Here is an 18,017-nt window from a genome sequence, read left to right as displayed (position 1 = left end):
AGTCTCTACACATCCAATACAACTACTAAGCACACCTTTGACAGTCTCTACACATCCAATACAACTACTTAGCACACCTTTGATAGTCTCTACACATCCAATACAACTACTAAGCACACCTTTGACAGTCTCCACACATTCAATACAACTACTAAGCACACCTTTTTATTCAATGCTCGTGGAGTATTTATTATGTTAAGGGTCAGAAATTTAGAAATGTTTAAGTTAATAAAAGGTAAATATAGCAACATTCAACTTTATTGGTCACTATGATCTAATTTTAAAGTTTTTTGTTATTGACCCATTTCTCAAAGAATAAAACGCCGCGGGCCTCAAATCGTGAACTTGTCATTTCCCCCCCTCACTTCGACCTCCAAATATCTCCGGAGTGGTCAAATGACTTTTTTCTCCCAAATACATTGTATATGTAGTTCTGACTCAAAGGTGCAAAAATAAATATTATCGGTGAAGAGACGTTAACCGCCGAAGATGGCACCCATCCTTTACTATTTCCAAACACAGAAGCCATTTTGTTGTTGATCTTATTTGTATATTATAATCGTTGTATGGAGTTAACAATATAAAGTAAAGGAAGCGGATTGTTTTGAACAAATGTCTGAAGATCCTCAAATTAGTCATTTTGAATTAGTACTCTTTTACAATTTAGAGATCAAGTGAAGGAATGTTAAATCAATGTGAAAATCTTTATTTCATCATTCAAAACACTTGAATAAAGATGTATCATTGACAATGGATTTTTGTTACTACATTTGAAACCGTTATTCCAAACTCACCACATAACCGAGTCTATTGGCCACGCTTTACAGCGGAACCCTGCGCTGAGCATGTTCATTCATGTAATTGTTCTACATATAAGAGGGTTAGAAGGAAGAACGCGTGATGCCAGTGATTCAATGAATAATATTCTATACTGCTGCTGATTGATATGTTATAATATAAAGAAATAAGTCAAGGTAGCACTACAGTCCGACATTGATTTCACATGAATCAAGGCGGAACACGTGAAACGTGGAGGATGTGGCAACGTTGAGGAAATTGAGTATCGATCTGTGTTAGTTCTTATGTAATAAACAGTAGATTACTCAGTGGATACCGTAAATAGAGGTAGTTGTAAATACATGTCTAAACACAGAGCTCAAGGTAAGACATCGTCAACAAAATATAGCTCAGTATCTCTAGTAAACATATCTAAACACAGGGCTCAAGGTAAGACATCGTCAACAGAACATAGTCCAGTATTTCTTGTAAACATATCTAAACACAGAGCTCAAGGTAAGACATCGTCAACAAAATATAGCTCAGTATCCCTAGTAAACATATGTAAACACAGAGCTCAAGGTAAGACATCGTCAACAAAATATAGCCCAGTATCTCTAGTAAACATATCTAAACACAGGGCTCAAGGTAAGACATCGTCAACAGAATATAGTCCAGTATTTCTTGTAAACATATCTAAACACAGAGCTCAAGGTAAGACATCGTTAACAAAACATAGCTCAGTATCCCTAGTAAACATATGTAAACACAGAGCTCAAGGTAAGACATCGTCAACAAAACATAGCTCAGTATCTCTAGTAAACATATCTAAACACAAAGCGCAAGGTAAGACATCGTCAACAGAATATAGCTCAGTATTTCTAGTAAACATATCTAAACACAGGGCTCAAGGCAAGTCATCGTCAACAAAATATTGCCCAGTATTTCTAGTAAACATATGTAAACACAAAGCGCAAGGTAAGACATCGTCAACAAAATATTGCTCAGTATTTCTAGTAAACATATCTTAACACAGGGCTCAAGGCAAGTCATCGTCAACAAAATATTGCTCAGTATTTCCAGTAAACATATCTAAACACAGAGCTCAAGGTAAGACATCGTCAACAAAACATTGCTCAGTATCTCTAGTAAACATATCTAAACACAAAGCGCAAGGTAAGACATCGTCAACAAAACATAGCTCAGTATCTCTAGTAAACATATATAAACACAAAGCCCAAGGTAAGACATCGTCAACAAAACATTGCTCAGTATCTCTAGTAAACATATCTAAACACAGAGCTCAAGGTAAGACATCGTCAACAAAATATAGCTCAGTATCTCTAGTAAACATATCTAAACACAGATCTCAAGGTAAGACATCGTCAACAAAATATAGCTCAATATTTCCAATAAACATATCTAAACACAGAGCTCAAGGTAAGACATCGTCAACAAAATACAGTTCAGAATCTTAATTAAATACATTATTAAGTACATAACTCAATGTAAGAGCTGCAGTAAGTTATAAATACCTGTCTAAATACAGAACTCAACGTAAGACATCATGTATTAATACAGAATGTTTTTTGCCTCAGTACTCCAGGTAAAAGCAGCAGCTTAAACTATTTCCCTAGTAAAACAAACACCGTTGTATGCATTCCGTTGAACTACCTTCACGTGAATTTGGATAGTATAGCCGATATGGATGACAACTAGAAAGACAATTGGTGAGATGCGTGCTTGTGTTGCAATTCCAATGTCAATTCAGATCAACTCTGATGTTTACAACTTTAAGAATACTTTTATTCAAAATTTAACAATATAATAAGATATTCATTTAAAATGTTTATTTTAATATAAACGGAATGGATCGATAAATCATCAGTTTAGCAAGGCCAAATATCGCTACTGCAGTGAACATGACTTTTTTTCGCCAAATGGGGATTTTAAAATATTTTTGTTTATTGAAATGATAAACAGAATCTCAAACTCATTCCTATAACATCAGATATTTATAGAACTTGCTCAAGTTCGCTTAAATACATAAGATGTGTAACAGAACATGTTTGACATCCTCTTAATATCTTCCTTGGTGATGATATAAGGTAACTGTAAGGTCCCACTATATATACAAACCAATCACACGGGAGCGATAGTTTCATTACTGGTAACTGCATTTAAACTCGCAGATTTAAATAAAGCGACCGTAGAATTAGTAGTTGTTTTTGTTATTCCTTTTTAACAAGAGTTTTCCTTTCCAAAAGAGGCGAACAGTGATAGTAATGACTAGCTTGAGTATTACATGACAGGCCGAGAGGAGATGTTTTTTTGTCGATGAACTCATGAGGAAGATAGAGCTCCTCGTTGACAACATCTTTGTTTGGGGTTGAGAAGATTTCCCCAGCAGACTGTAGGAATTCCTATGGGAATCAAGTCTGCTCCTCCTCTAGCTCTCTTGTTTTTGTTGTTTTCATATGAGGCCGAATTTAATGAAGGGCTTATCAGGGCTGGTATCAAAAGCCTTATTTTGTCATTCAGTTTCACATTAAGATATCTCGACGGTGTGCTGACTTTAATTATAAAGAAACTTATTGAACATGTCGATCGTAGACTCTTCTGCATTAGCCGCACTAAACTATGACGACAACGTTTTCTCTACAATCAAGAGGCATGGGGGGATTTGGCCTGCAGCATGCTGAAATAAAGTGCCAAATGAATAGCACTGACCCAATTCAAGGTCAAAGCAGTCACATGCGTTTAAAACGTTCAACATCTTGTTAGCAATAAGTATGCGACGTATGGTTATGTAGCATGTTGGTGTTACACCCTAACAACTAAATCCAGATGGACCAACTTGACCAACTTTTAATGTCACTATATCAAATATATGAACTCGCTTAAGCGACTTCTTCTGAATGACCAAGAGGCCTAAGATTATGATATTTGCCTGTGTGCTTGCGGGTATAGCTTGTTATTATTATTAATATGTTAAGTGTATTTTCTTGACCATTTGACAAGGTCACATAGGTAAATTGTCTTAAAATTCTTAAACGATTTCTTCTTAACAACGAAAAGGCTTATTGGGCCTGTTGCATATAAGGCAACATCAGTCAAAGTAAGACCATACAATGACTTGTTATTCTGAATTACTTCGACTCCTATATATGGGAATGCCATTTGACATGTAACTTGTTGGTGTGATGGACACAAAGTTAGTTCGAGTCCGAACGCTAATCTAAACCATCTTTGATTGATTGCATGTGTAAGGTAAGTCTAGACCTTCAAACAATGATTTATTAGAAATAAAATATTCCAACAAAGATCCATTCGGTGTAGACTAATTGTATCTTGCGTATTCAAATGAACAGAAAATTAGCAATACAGGTCCATACGGTCTTTTGTTTCGTTAGCCACCGGATATAATGAAAGAAAATATGATGAATTGATAGCGATTAAAGTTTGATCACACAACAGCAAAAATCCTATAATCCAACATCACTTATGTATACATCCTATCTTCGACATGGTGAAATCGCTCTAAGTCCTATTAAAACGCGCTTTGTATAATGCGGAATCACATCGGCCTACTTGCTCCATAATGCAACAGCTGTATGAGAACTAAATATATTGAGGTAAGACAACTGCTTTTTTTGAGGGCTGTTACCAGTATATTCACTATGTGCAAGCCTACGGTAGATCAACAATAAAATAAATATATTTCGCCTTTGATTTCTCACGCCAACACCAATATCGAGTCGTATAACCAGTGGCACGTGCCCATTGCCAGCAGCAGGAGCACATTCGCACGCGGTCTGTCAATATAGTAGATACGTCGTCGGGAACAATTCTGTATTCAGGATGTATGACTGTGATATGTATAATACGTAATAACCGATACGCCGGCCTATTGGAACAGAACAGGACCGGTCATTTGGTAGCACTGAGTAATTAAACATGATATAACGGCAGCGCGCGGGAACAACGGGCTGGCGCGTGATACAACGACAGCGATGACAACCTCTCACAATCGTTTAACGATCGTATTGCTTAGTAGTGTTTTACCGAGCTCAAATTAATTGGCTTGAAGATCGATGCCTGATTGACAAGCTGCTGTGGCTTAGCTCGGGTATACAGCGACGGCGGATTGGCGGGAGTGTACTGTACGGGTATTTAAGAATGCAACTCACTTGCTTCGCTTTCATTAAAATCTGCGCTGTTGTTTGACAATGCTTGAGAGAATAGGTGTCTCTGTACAGCTGGAGGACGTTACACTAGTATCAAACCACCCTGGTCATTTGTTTATGGATTGCGATAACGATCTTGGTACTTGATTCTGTGTGCAGTGAGGTAAGTGGTACCCATGTTTACCTTCAGGACGTTAGTTCTTTACAAATACTGTTACAAATACCTCTTCTACTTACAGCATCAAGCAACATCAATAGTGCTCGTTGTTTCCATAGAAATCGTTTAATGATGGAATATTTTGAACAAAACTTCAATAGATCCTTACGAATCCGGCTGAGTTTATTGTATATTGGCGTTATTAATATCATCATTTAATTTTATACACTGTAATGCTGGCTCCCTGGGTGTGTGTAACGATGTCGTACGGAGACAACGATCTCCCATTCACTGCGAATACATGTTCGTAATCCCGGTAGAGCACACGTGCTTCAATGTTAGTAGCTGTATCAGTAATCAGGAGAGAGCGACGCTACAAACCTTTCTCCTCCGGGGATTAGTTTTGTTCTGACAACATTTTTTTTAATTTTTCATTAATAGTTATATAAAGATTTTTATGGACGTTGCTAACCTGATTATAACCTCACGCTACCGTCTATTCCTAGCCTCATGTAGTCTTACACAACGTTTGTCCGAGGGTATATTTGTAGGCCTACACGGAAAAGGATTTGCTTTTTATTGCAATGTTAACATCAATATGACTAAAATTGATCAATATGAGTACATGTAAAAGACTCGTTATTTTAGAAATCAAAATAACCGTTGCATACTCTTGTGGACATTGGAGGTAAAAAAATATTTATCGTAAACATACCTTTACATAAAATAAGGGGCGGTGGCGGGGGTGGGGGTTAAAAAAAAAAAAAACATATTCCTCGAACGCTACAATAGAGTTTATGTTAAGGGCATGTCTAAGTACACAAAGGAAATACAGGGTAAATTTCTCAAAAGATTAAGTGAGTTAGTTTTAGGGCGAAAGTAAGGAATGCCAAAGATGCTGAGCTTTGGTTTGGTGAGGTTTTCAAGTGAGGTTTGACGTAGTTTCCAGGACATTCGCTCACTTTTAAATGCCCGACAAGATAGTCCCAAAAAATAAATCAATATGCGAGGATGAGAGTCTATAAAAATGATATATTTGAAAATGACGTTTGATTGCCTACAAGATACTAATTTCAACAAGTTGCCATATGAATGTTCCAGATTAAAAAGAACATTAATCATATTTGTTATCTGGTATCTTATCCTTGGTCATTATCTAATGTTTTCATCTCGATAAAGGGGCGGATTGACTCGAAAAGTTGACAAATTTCATTGCCCGTACAGTCGTTATTACTTGTATATCGATTTAAGTATGTGCACCCCAACGGAAATCTTTGTGGGAATGCAGTGCAAATAATATTGGACCACACTGTAATCATTACTGGCGAGAACCACATGTTCTTATGCTATGATATACACAATTATTAAACGCGTGTATATAATGATACGCTCGCTTGGTAAGCAGTTATTTTCATACTGTTTCCATTCTTATGTGAACTGATCTGCTTCACAAAAAAGTAATACCTGTTATTTTCTCGTACCTACATCAGTTTAAATTTTCCAATAGTCCCTTTGATGAAATTTGCTTACAGGCCGTTTTCACAAAGGAATCCTATGATCTTTATATATACTGTAATACTATTTACTCCAATCATTGCGATATAGCCTCGATATATACTGAAAAAGTACTAACTCAGACCATTATAGTTTGGTCTTCTAAAAAGTATATATTCTGACCATTGCAGTATAATATCCGTAAAAACTGGAAAATATTGATTACAAGTTTGAAAGAATTTAGAACTAAAGATTAAATATATTCATTTAAAACACCTAGAACTTAAAGCACTAACTCGACCGTCGACGCCATATTTATTGTATAAACCGAACTTAGAATTGTCTTTATTGAAACGAAAAGGGATAAGTAACGTTCAGACAAATGTTTAAAGTCTTAAACAATAGACAGGTACAGTAAACAGGTAAACAATAGACAGGTACAGTAAACAGGTAAATAATATACAGGTAAAGCTCTCTTTATGTTATGGTGTGTCTATTTCTCGGCTACAAGGCTATTTACACGGACCGTTGTCTACGTCTACATTCAAAAATATAAAATTTAATTGTGTTACATGTAGCGGCTACTTTCAATTGAGATTTCCGGATAAGATTCAGCGTTTTTATCTATATTGAAAACCTCCTCTTAACTTTTCTTCCCTGTATTGATGTATTGATGTTTTAATGGGAACAGAAATGAAAATGTTAATATTTATTTCGTCTATACGAAATTTCTATAAATATATATTGAGTTATGATAATTACCTGAGATACATTCAAGTGATGATTATGTTGTACCAGTTATTATGCCGTGGTCTAACAGAAAGGTATAGATGTCATACTTTCATTGAAACTAATGAAAGAATAGAATATCTCTCTCACTAGATCATTTCATTATGCACAATCCTTCAGAGTCACAAAAAGATATATAGGCGATGTACTCTTTTAGACAACAAGAAATTTCTCCATCAAGTCGGTTGTAAATACCCTTCAAAATTTGAAATCATTGACACCATTGACTTTCTATATCAGCCGCGTTTCTGGATTTTTAATCGGAACGTGCTCATCAAGGACAGCTTACTACTTAACTGAACGAAAAGTGTGACGGTTTTTCTATCGTTAACTTTCACTTCCTTGATAGTAACTTCTCTAAGTCGACAACCTATTGTTTGTTTATTTGTTTATAGATGATATGGACTATGTGATATATATAACGTCAAAAAGGGTAAGGTGGGTCAAAAGACATCAGAGTCTATATAATAGACTGATGTCTTTCAAATAGTTAACTAATGCTTTCGAGTCCACGGAACTGAAAAGAGTTTTCATATCCGGGACTCGAAAGTAGTTATCGCGAACGTGTTTAAAATCGGAACATTCTATTAAAAAATGTTCCACTGTAAATGGAGTGTCACATGCGTGGCATGACGCTGGATCTTCTCGTTTTAAAAGATACGAATGAGTAGGATATGTGTGCCCAGTACGGAGCCGAGCGAGGACAACTTCCTCTCTACGATTTTTTCGACTTGGAATAGATGTTTTAAGTTTCGGTTGTACTTTAAAAAGTTTGTTGCTGGTCTCAAGATGCATTTTTTGTTCCCCTGTCCACCAATTCGTTGCCTTTAATTCCGACATGACTCGGGATCCATAGTAAAGCTATTTTAGACTTTTTTAAGATACGAGATATTCGAAGAGCAAGGTTTTGTACGAGTGTGTTTTTGGATCTCGTAACTGTTAACTCTGTAGGACAGATACATGTAGAGAGTCTGAACAAGTTATTGCCTTTTTAATGCGGTGTTCATCGATATGGTCGAGGGCCAATCCAATGGCGTATGCTTTGGCAGAAAAGATGGAGGCGCCGTCTGGTAGTCGAACTGAAGTGCAAGCAACCTAACATTTTTCCTTGACGCATTTGACTATAGTTTACTCCGAACATCATGATTTCCGTGATAAATATCGAATGCTTACGAATTAACGTATAACACAGGTTTATCGGAGATTTAGGTCGACGTAGGAACATTTGATGGTCGCCATCGTAGACCTTAAAGAAATATCTGTCATATTTTTTCAAGGTATCCATGTAATTCTCACCTTTGTTTGTACTTTGCCGTAGTTCTGTGGATTCTAAGGTTTTGTTGACACTTCGGTATTCTCTTGGTGTTTTCTCTTAATACCTTAATAAAACCAACACTTATAAAACGTGCGTTTGTTTTCAGTGTGAAATATGTTAATTTATATTCGAGAGTGGTATTTTCGAAATTTAGGTTATTCATTCGTTTTTGGACCAACGTTTTGTTTTGTTTTTATATCTGTGCTAAAAAATATTTCCATAACATTTTGTCAAAATTATCTAGACATCATACTCTGACCCACAGATTGTCAGTAAGCTCTAGTTTATGTACATGTAGACATTATCAAATGTCTGCTGCCTCATACTGGTATACAGTTTCAGGAAATCTTAAGTGCATTAACGAAATAATAATCATCGAAGCCCTCCTACTGTTAACATTTTAGCGCTCTTTGTCGTTCAGTTAAACCTGTTTTACTATTCTATGTAAACATCATTTTCTATATCAAAGCCGTTTCATGCATACCTTTGTGATAAATTACGTTCGTACATCTCAGGAATGAAACTGACATCCAAAATTTACAATACGGATGTTAGTTTTGGAAATGTCAGGCAAGTACTGCGTTTATCTAAAAGTCCAAAAAGCCTGCAAGGTATTGCCAGCAGGTAAACATATTCTTGTTACAGGCGGACATTTCATGTGAATAGGCAAATATTCCGTGTCATAAAATGAAGGTCACAGATACGCATACACAATATTTTTGTTAAAAACTAGTTCAATCCTAGATCTTTTCATTAAATAAGCGTTAGGAACTATAGCCATCAAGAATTAGGAAGGGATCGGGTGTAAATGGAATAACGAATTTCCGCACCTTGCCAGTTAAAAAGAATTATTATCAGGTATTTGCAATGGTCATTACTTGAGGGTTATGGTTCGAAATCAACCTTCGGTCATACCAACAATATAACTGTAAGATTCGTTACACTTGTGATGTGGTGGCTTCTCTCGCTGACGTATTAATACACTTTTGCATTGTCACGTGTCTAAATCAGAAATGGTATTGCGTCTGTTACTGTACAAGACAGTTAGCAGCCTGTGAGAAATGAACCTGGAGGCGAGCTATATTACACATTCTATTAGGCGGAGGCCTGCTATACCGACTGCAATTACACTCCCATGCCAATCTGCCAGAAAATATTGTAGTATTAATATGGACCTGCATAATTTTCTTTTTATTTTAGATTGAAATCGATGGTGAAATCGTACCAGCGAAATAGCGCGTGCACGAACTCGGTTCATTTTATGTATGTTTCTGTAAAGATAACCACTAATCCTGTTCTCGGTCTTATCAATATCCGTGCATGTCTCTAAGTGTGTGGACCGTGCCGTTTTAGAGTTTATACAACCTTCCTTAGGCGATGGAAACACAGGTTTATAATTATGATAGATGCGCAATTTATTTGTATTTTTCTTGGAGTGTATGACTTGCGTTAGGCGGAGTATACAATATACTGGTGAAATTGCCTCCGGCGACGGGCAATACACTTGGCTTCTCTCTTACACACTTAACCATTTTATGATCTAACGTATATATAATAAATTCGTTGTTTCTTATTGCTATTCCTATTAACAATACATTATATTGAACATAGCCAGCTGTCTCTTTCATTGTGAATTGGCCTATTGAGGGATCAGTCAACAAGTAATGGCAACAATGCGTTTTCCTTTCATGTTAGTATATATTAACCTGTTTACATGAATATACCAACTCATATAGTCGATAGACGTCAACAATAGTCCCATATATTCGATAGACGTCAACAACAGTCCCATATAGTCGATAGACGTAAACAATAGTCCCATATAGTCGATAGACGCAAAAGTTGGTCCGATATTGTCGATAGACGTAAACAATAGTCCCGTATAGTCGATAGACGTAAACGTTAGTCCAATAGGAAACCATAGTCCCATAAAGTCGATAGTATTGTCGATAGACGTAAACGTTAGTCCAATATAGTCGATAGACGTAAACGTTAGTCCAATGTAGTCGATAGACGGAAACCATAGTCCCATAAAGTCGATAGAGGTAAACAATAGTCCCATACAGCCGATAGACGTAAACGTTAGTCCTGTATAGTCGATAGACGTAAACGTTAATCCAATGGAGTCGATAGACGTCAACAATAATCCCATATAGTCGATAGACGTTAACAATAGTCCCATATAGTAGATAGACGTAAAAGTTGGTCCGATATAGACGATAGACGTAAACGTTAGTCGAATGTAGTCGATAGACGTAAACGTTAGTCCAATGTAGTCGATAGACGTCAACAATAGTCCAATGTAGTCGATAGACGGAAACAATAGTCCCATAAAGTCGATAGACGTAAACAATAGTCCCATACAGTCGATAGACGTAAACAATATTTCCATATAGTCGATAGACGTAAACGTTAGTCCAATGTAGTCGATAGACGTAAACAATATTTCCATATAGTCGATAGACGTAAACAATAGTCCCATACAGTCGATAGACGTAAACAATAGTTCCATATAGTCGATAAACGTAAACCTTTGTCCCGTGTAGTCGATAGACGTAAACGTTAGTCCTATATAGTCGATAGACGTAAACAATAGTCCTATATAGTAGATAGACGTAAACAATAGTCCTATATAGTCGATAGACATAAACCTTTGTCCCGTGTAGTCGATAGACGTAAACGTTAGTCCTATATAGTCGATAGACGTAAACAATAGTCCCATATAGTCGATAGACGTCAACAATAGTCCCATATAGTCGATAGACATCAACAATAGTCCCATATAGTCGATAGACGTTAACAATAGTCCCATATAGTCGATAGACGCCAACGTTAGTCCTATATAGTCGATAGACGTAAACAATAGTCCTATACAGTCGATAGACGTAAACGTTAGTCCTATATAGTCGATAGACGTAACCCTTTGTCCCGTGTAGTCGATAGACGTACACAGTAGTCCCATATAGTCGATAGACGCCAACGTTAGTCCTATATAGTCGATAGACGTAAAACCTCGTCCTATATAGTCGATAGACGTAAACCTTTGTCCCGTGTAGTCGATAGACGTACACAATAGTCCCATATAGTCGATAGACGCCAACGTTAGTCCTATATAGTCGATAGACGTAACCCTTTGTCCCGTGTAGTCGATAGACGTACACAGTAGTCCCATATAGTCGATAGACGCCAACGTTAGTCCTATATAGTCGATAGACGTAAACAATAGTCCTATATAGTCGATAGACGTAAACAATGGTCTTATATAGTCGATAAACGTAAACAATAGTCCTATATAGTCGATAGACGTAAACCTTTGTCCCGTGTATTCGATAGACGTACACAATATAGTCGACAGACGTCAACAATAGTCCCATGAATATACCAACTCATATAGTCGATAGAAGTTAACAATAGTCCCATAGAGTCGATAGACATCAACAATATTCCCATATAGTCGATAACCGTCAACAATAGACCCATATAGTCGATAACCGTCAACAATAGACCCATATAGTCGATAGATATCAACAATAGTCCCATACAGTCGATAGACGTAACCCTTTGTCCCGTGTATTCGATAGACGTACACAGTAGTCCCATATAGTCGGTAGACGTTAACAATAGTCCCATATAGTCGATAGACGTCAACAATAGTCCCATATAGTCGATAGAGATCAACAATAGTCCCATATAGTCGATAGACGTAAACGTTAGTCCAATGTAGTCGATAGACGTAAACGTTAGTCCAATGTAGTCGATAGACGTACACAATAGTCCCATATAGTCGATAGCCGTCAACAATAGTCCCATATAGTCGATAGACGTTAACAATAGTCCCATATAGTCGATAGACGTAAACAATAGTCCTATATAGTCGATTGACGTCAACAATAGTCCCATATAGTCGATAGACGTAAACGTTAGTCCTGTATAGTCGATAGACGTAAACAATAGTCCCATATAGTCGATAGACGTAAACAATAGTCCTATATAGTCGATAGACGTAAATAATAGTCCTATATAGTCGATAGACGTAAACCTTTGTCCCGTGTAGTCGATAGACATCAACAATAGTCCCATATAGTCGATAGACGTCAACAATAGTCCCATATAGTCGATAGACATCAACAATAGTCCCATATAGTCGATAGACGTAAACAATAGTCCCATATAGTCGATAGACATCAACAATAGTCCCATATAGTCGATAGACGTCAACAATAGTCCCATATAGTCGATAGACATCAACAATAGTCCCATATAGTCGATAGACGTCAACAATAGTCCCATATAGTCGATAGACATCAACAATAGTCCCATATAGTCGATAGACGTCAACAATAGTCCCATATAGTCGATAGACATCAACAATAGTCCCATATAGTCGATAGACGTCAACAATAGTCCCATATAGTCGATAGACATCAACAATAGTCCCATATAGTCGATAGACGTCAACAATAGTCCCATATAGTCGATAGACATCAACAATAGTCCCATATAGTCGATAGACGTCAACAATAGTCCCATATAGTCGATAGACATCAACAATAGTCCCATATAGTCGATAGACGTCAACAATAGTCCCATATAGTCGATAGACATCAACAATAGTCCCATATAGTCGATAGACGTCAACAATAGTCCCATATAGTCGATAGACATCAACAATAGTCCCATATAGTCGATAGACGTCAACAATAGTCCCATATAGTCGATAGACATCAACAATAGTCCCATATAGTCGATAGACGTAAACAATAGTCCCATATAGTCGATAGACATCAACAATAGTCCCATATAGTCGATAGACGTCAACAATAGTCCCATATAGTCGATAGACATCAACAATAGTCCCATATAGTCGATAGACGTCAACAATAGTCCCATATAGTCGATAGACATCAACAATAGTCCCATATAGTCGATAGACGTCAACAATAGTCCCATATAGTCGATAGACATCAACAATAGTCCCATATAGTCGATAGACGTCAACAATAGTCCCATATAGTCGATAGACATCAACAATAGTCCCATATAGTCGATAGACGTCAACAATAGTCCCATATAGTCGATAGACATCAACAATAGTCCCATATAGTCGATAGACGTCAACAATAGTCCCATATAGTCGATAGACATCAACAATAGTCCCATATAGTCGATAGACGTCAACAATAGTCCCATATAGTCGATAGACATCAACAATAGTCCCATATAGTCGATAGACGTCAACAATAGTCCCATATAGTCGATAGACATCAACAATAGTCCCATATAGTCGATAGACGTCAACAATAGTCCCATATAGTCGATAGACATCAACAATAGTCCCATATAGTCGATAGACGTCAACAATAGTCCCATATAGTCGATAGACATCAACAATAGTCCCATATAGTCGATAGACGTCAACAATAGTCCCATATAGTCGATAGACATCAACAATAGTCCCATATAGTCGATAGACGTCAACAATAGTCCCATATAGTCGATAGACATCAACAATAGTCCCATATAGTCGATAGACGTCAACAATAGTCCCATATAGTCGATAGACGTCAACAATAGTCCCATATAGTCGATAGACATCAACAATAGTCCCATATAGTCGATAGACGTCAACAATAGTCCCATATAGTCGATAGACGTCAACAATAGTCCCATATAGTCGATAGACGTCAACAATAGTCCCATATAGTCGATAGACGTCAACAATAGTCCCATATAGTCGATAGACGTCAACAATAGTCCCATATAGTCGATAGACGTCAACAATAGTCCCATATAGTCGATAGACGTCAACAATAGTCCCATATAGTCGATAGACATCAACAATAGTCCCATATAGTCGATAGACGTCAACAATAGTCCCATATAGTCGATAGACGTAAACGTTAGTCCAATGTAGTCGATAGACTTAAACGTTAGTCCAATGTAGTCGATAGACGTAAACGTTAGTCCAATGTAGTCGATAGACGTAAACGTTAGTCCAATGTAGTCGATAGACTTAAACGTTAGTCCAATGTAGTCGATAGACGTAAACGTTAGTCCAATGTAGTCGATAGACGTAAACGTTAGTCCAATGTAGTCGATAGACTTAAACGTTAGTCCAATGTAGTCGATAGACGTAAACGTTAGTCCAATGTAGTCGATAGACGTAAACGTTAGTCCAATGTAGTCGATAGACTTAAACGTTAGTCCAATGTAGTCGATAGACGTAAACGTTAGTCCAATGTAGTCGATAGACGTAAACGTTAGTCCAATGTAGTCGAAAGACGTCAACAATAGTCCCATATAGTCGATAGACGTAAACTTTTGTCCCGTGTAGTCGATAGACGTAAACGTTAGTCCAATGTTGTCGATAGACGTACACAATAGTCCCATATAGTCGATAGACATCAACAATAGTCCCATATAGTCGATAGACGTCAACAATAGTCCCATATAGTCGATAGACGTAAACGTTAGTCCAATGTAGTCGAAAGACGTCAACAATAGTCCCATATAGTCGATAGACGTAAACTTTTGTCCCGTGTAGTCGATAGACGTAAACGTTAGTCCAATGTTGTCGATAGACGTACACAATAGTCCCATATAGTCGATAGACATCAACAATAGTCCCATATAGTCGATAGACGTCAACAATAGTCCCATATAGTCGATAGACGTAAACGTTAGTCCAATGTAGTCGATAGACGTAAACGTTAGTCCAATGTAGTCGATAGGCGTAAAAATTAGTTCAATGAAGTCGGTAGACGTAGACGTAAACAATAGTCCAATATAGTCGATAGTTCAGTGGCCATTTTGGGATTTCGTCCGGTATGATCTTTACGTATTTATGTTTGAAACTTATTCCAATTATGATACACAGGTCTTATAAACTCAATTAAAACAAATAAATGGTACAATCTTCTATGAAGTACTTCTAGATCTCCTACACACCTTTTGGGAAACTGTGGCACGATGTACATGTCATTACCTTGGTATATCCGCACCGAACGAATCGGAAACCAATTCAGGTACTTTGAATGAGCCGGAAGCAGAACGCTCACCACCACCAGTATCTCCCAAATTTGTATCACCTAGATGACAAACTCAGTTATTTATTTATAAAATATTTATTTCTAATATAATGTTAATATGCGGGCTTGATCTAGACAGATACTGAACAACTATTTGGTGATTATTACCGTAAATGATTTTCTTGTGACAATGCTAAAGGTGAGGGTATAATTGTGTTCCAACTTCAGATGTCAGTAATATTATATCACTGTTGTAGTAAACAAATCCTGAAACATGAAGGCGCATTGTAATGATAGATATATCTTTTGTATCTGCGTGTTATTTCCCTGCGATTAATTGTACATATAATAATCAAATAATGATTTGTAATATCAACAGCTATATTCGTGACTGGCTTACTGATACATATCCTGCCCAAAGTCACTATAGTCCAGAGGTCAGCAAAAGATGAAATATGATTACTGATTACTTCCTTCATCAGTTTGGCCGGTAATAAGTAGTGTTACGGAAACCACTGTCTTTACTATTTGTAACTACAGGCATGACGCTGATAGCAAAGTAACGCTTTACGTCAGCATGGAGTTTGATTGACCACTTGCTAAGAGTAACAGTCAATTTTTGATAACGGGTTTTAAAACGAGAGATTTTATTACTTCATATCACCTATCGCCAGTCTTGGTCACCCTCGAGTCTAAGTGACGGCGCAGGGAGCACTGGTAACAACAAAGTTATGAGGAAACAATATAAAACAGGTAAAGCGGAATAATAGAAATGACAATGTTGTGAACAAAACAGTATTTGAGAAAACATAGCAGAACATAATGCCAGTCAGAGGACCGCCCTACAAACTGTTATGACGTGTATGACGAGAACTTTACACTTCGGTTGAATGAACTGGTTTCCTCGAGATAATATGTCGAGCGCTAGACAAGCTATATCGAGCGCTCGAGATCGTAAATGTAGAAAATAATATTGTACATTTCATAAATGTACCACCGTAGGCTTCTCCTTTTTATTATTTTTCTTTTGATTTATTAACAACACATCAAACAAAAGAGATTAAATTTGGTTTAATGAAACATATCAATTACTTAACGAATACAAAACTACATTGAAAGAGTGCAATATTAAAATCTCCGAAAAAAAGCTGTCCAAATAAAAAACACATTTTTTTTTACAACATCACAACATCACAATATACACACCAAGTTGTAAAAAACATTTTGATAAACAGAAAACACAATCAAACGGGATTTTAAGTCGGGATGATATCTACATAGGCTTAAGACTGTAAAAGCGCATACGATAAGAAGAGACCCTTGCTGTTTTCGATGCGTTAAAAAAGATACGTATATCAAAATTGAAAAAGTAAACATGCACCGATGATATTTTAAATATTGTATAGTGTCTTTCAAACTTTATGGTCAGCGGGAGGATATACCCGTGGTTTTATAAATGATGGTGCAGATGATACCAATTACAACAGAGGAATATAGATTGTTAGTAGAATGGGTAAAACTCTATACTCATTCCACGATTGATAGAGTTTAATGAAAGTTGCTGCAGAATATCTGATGCAAAATTTGGTTTCGGAAAGTAAATGTCAACGGTTGATGCAATGTTTGCATTACAAGCTTTGATAAATGGGAAATTGAAGGAGATAATGTATTGTTATTTCATTGACTACAGTCAGCCTTTGTGTTTTTAAACAGACATTAATTGTGGTATAAACTGATTGGGGACAGCATTGATGGGGAGACGTTGTCAATGTCAAGACCATTATATCGAAAAGTGAAGTGTAATATAAAATGTAATGGCATATTTAATTATCGCTTTGAATACAACAAATTAATGGATTGTTTCAAGGTGAAATGTTATCACCATTGTTGTTTCCATTTTATGTAAATGACCATGAAATGCCGTTTTTAATAGATAAATGTCCGTCACTACAAATACGATTGTTAAATGTTTTTATTGCAGTATGCAGATAAAATATTGATTACAGTAGAATCTACAGGGGATTTATGGAACAGGCCGGATGAACTACCAAATGGGGTTTAACCGTTAATGCTGACAAAACGAAATTGATTATTTTTGTAATTGTGGTATAACAAGCGAAGATGAGACATGTAATGGCTATGAATTAGGGATTGTAGAATACTTCAATTATGCAGGCGTAATGTTTGTTCAGGCTAAAAAATACGTAAAGTGTTGATTAGGTGTTCAATTTCAACGCAACTGCATGTATTGGATACCTATGTAAACGGCT

General features: G+C 36.7%; 1 protein-coding gene across 2 annotated transcripts in view; it reads left to right on the top strand.

The window, feature by feature from the left end:
- Positions 1–18,017, top strand: part of LOC110460511 (sex peptide receptor-like) — a 159,943-nt gene that overhangs the window by 115,345 nt on the left and 26,581 nt on the right. The window contains exon 1 of one of the 2 annotated variants that reach the window (XM_021513456.1): positions 4,623–5,127. The exons of the other annotated variant lie outside the window; for it this stretch is intronic. The gene's annotated coding sequence lies outside the window, so the exon portion shown is untranslated. Of the gene's footprint in view, positions 1–4,622; positions 5,128–18,017 lie in introns of those variants that run through there. 2 annotated transcript variants of the gene reach the window in all.

This window comes from Mizuhopecten yessoensis, unplaced genomic scaffold (genome assembly GCF_002113885.1).
Source record: "Mizuhopecten yessoensis strain PY_sf001 unplaced genomic scaffold, ASM211388v2 scaffold10413, whole genome shotgun sequence".
Taxonomy (NCBI): domain Eukaryota; kingdom Metazoa; phylum Mollusca; class Bivalvia; order Pectinida; family Pectinidae; genus Mizuhopecten; species Mizuhopecten yessoensis.
This window is presented reverse-complemented; position numbering and strand designations above follow the sequence as displayed.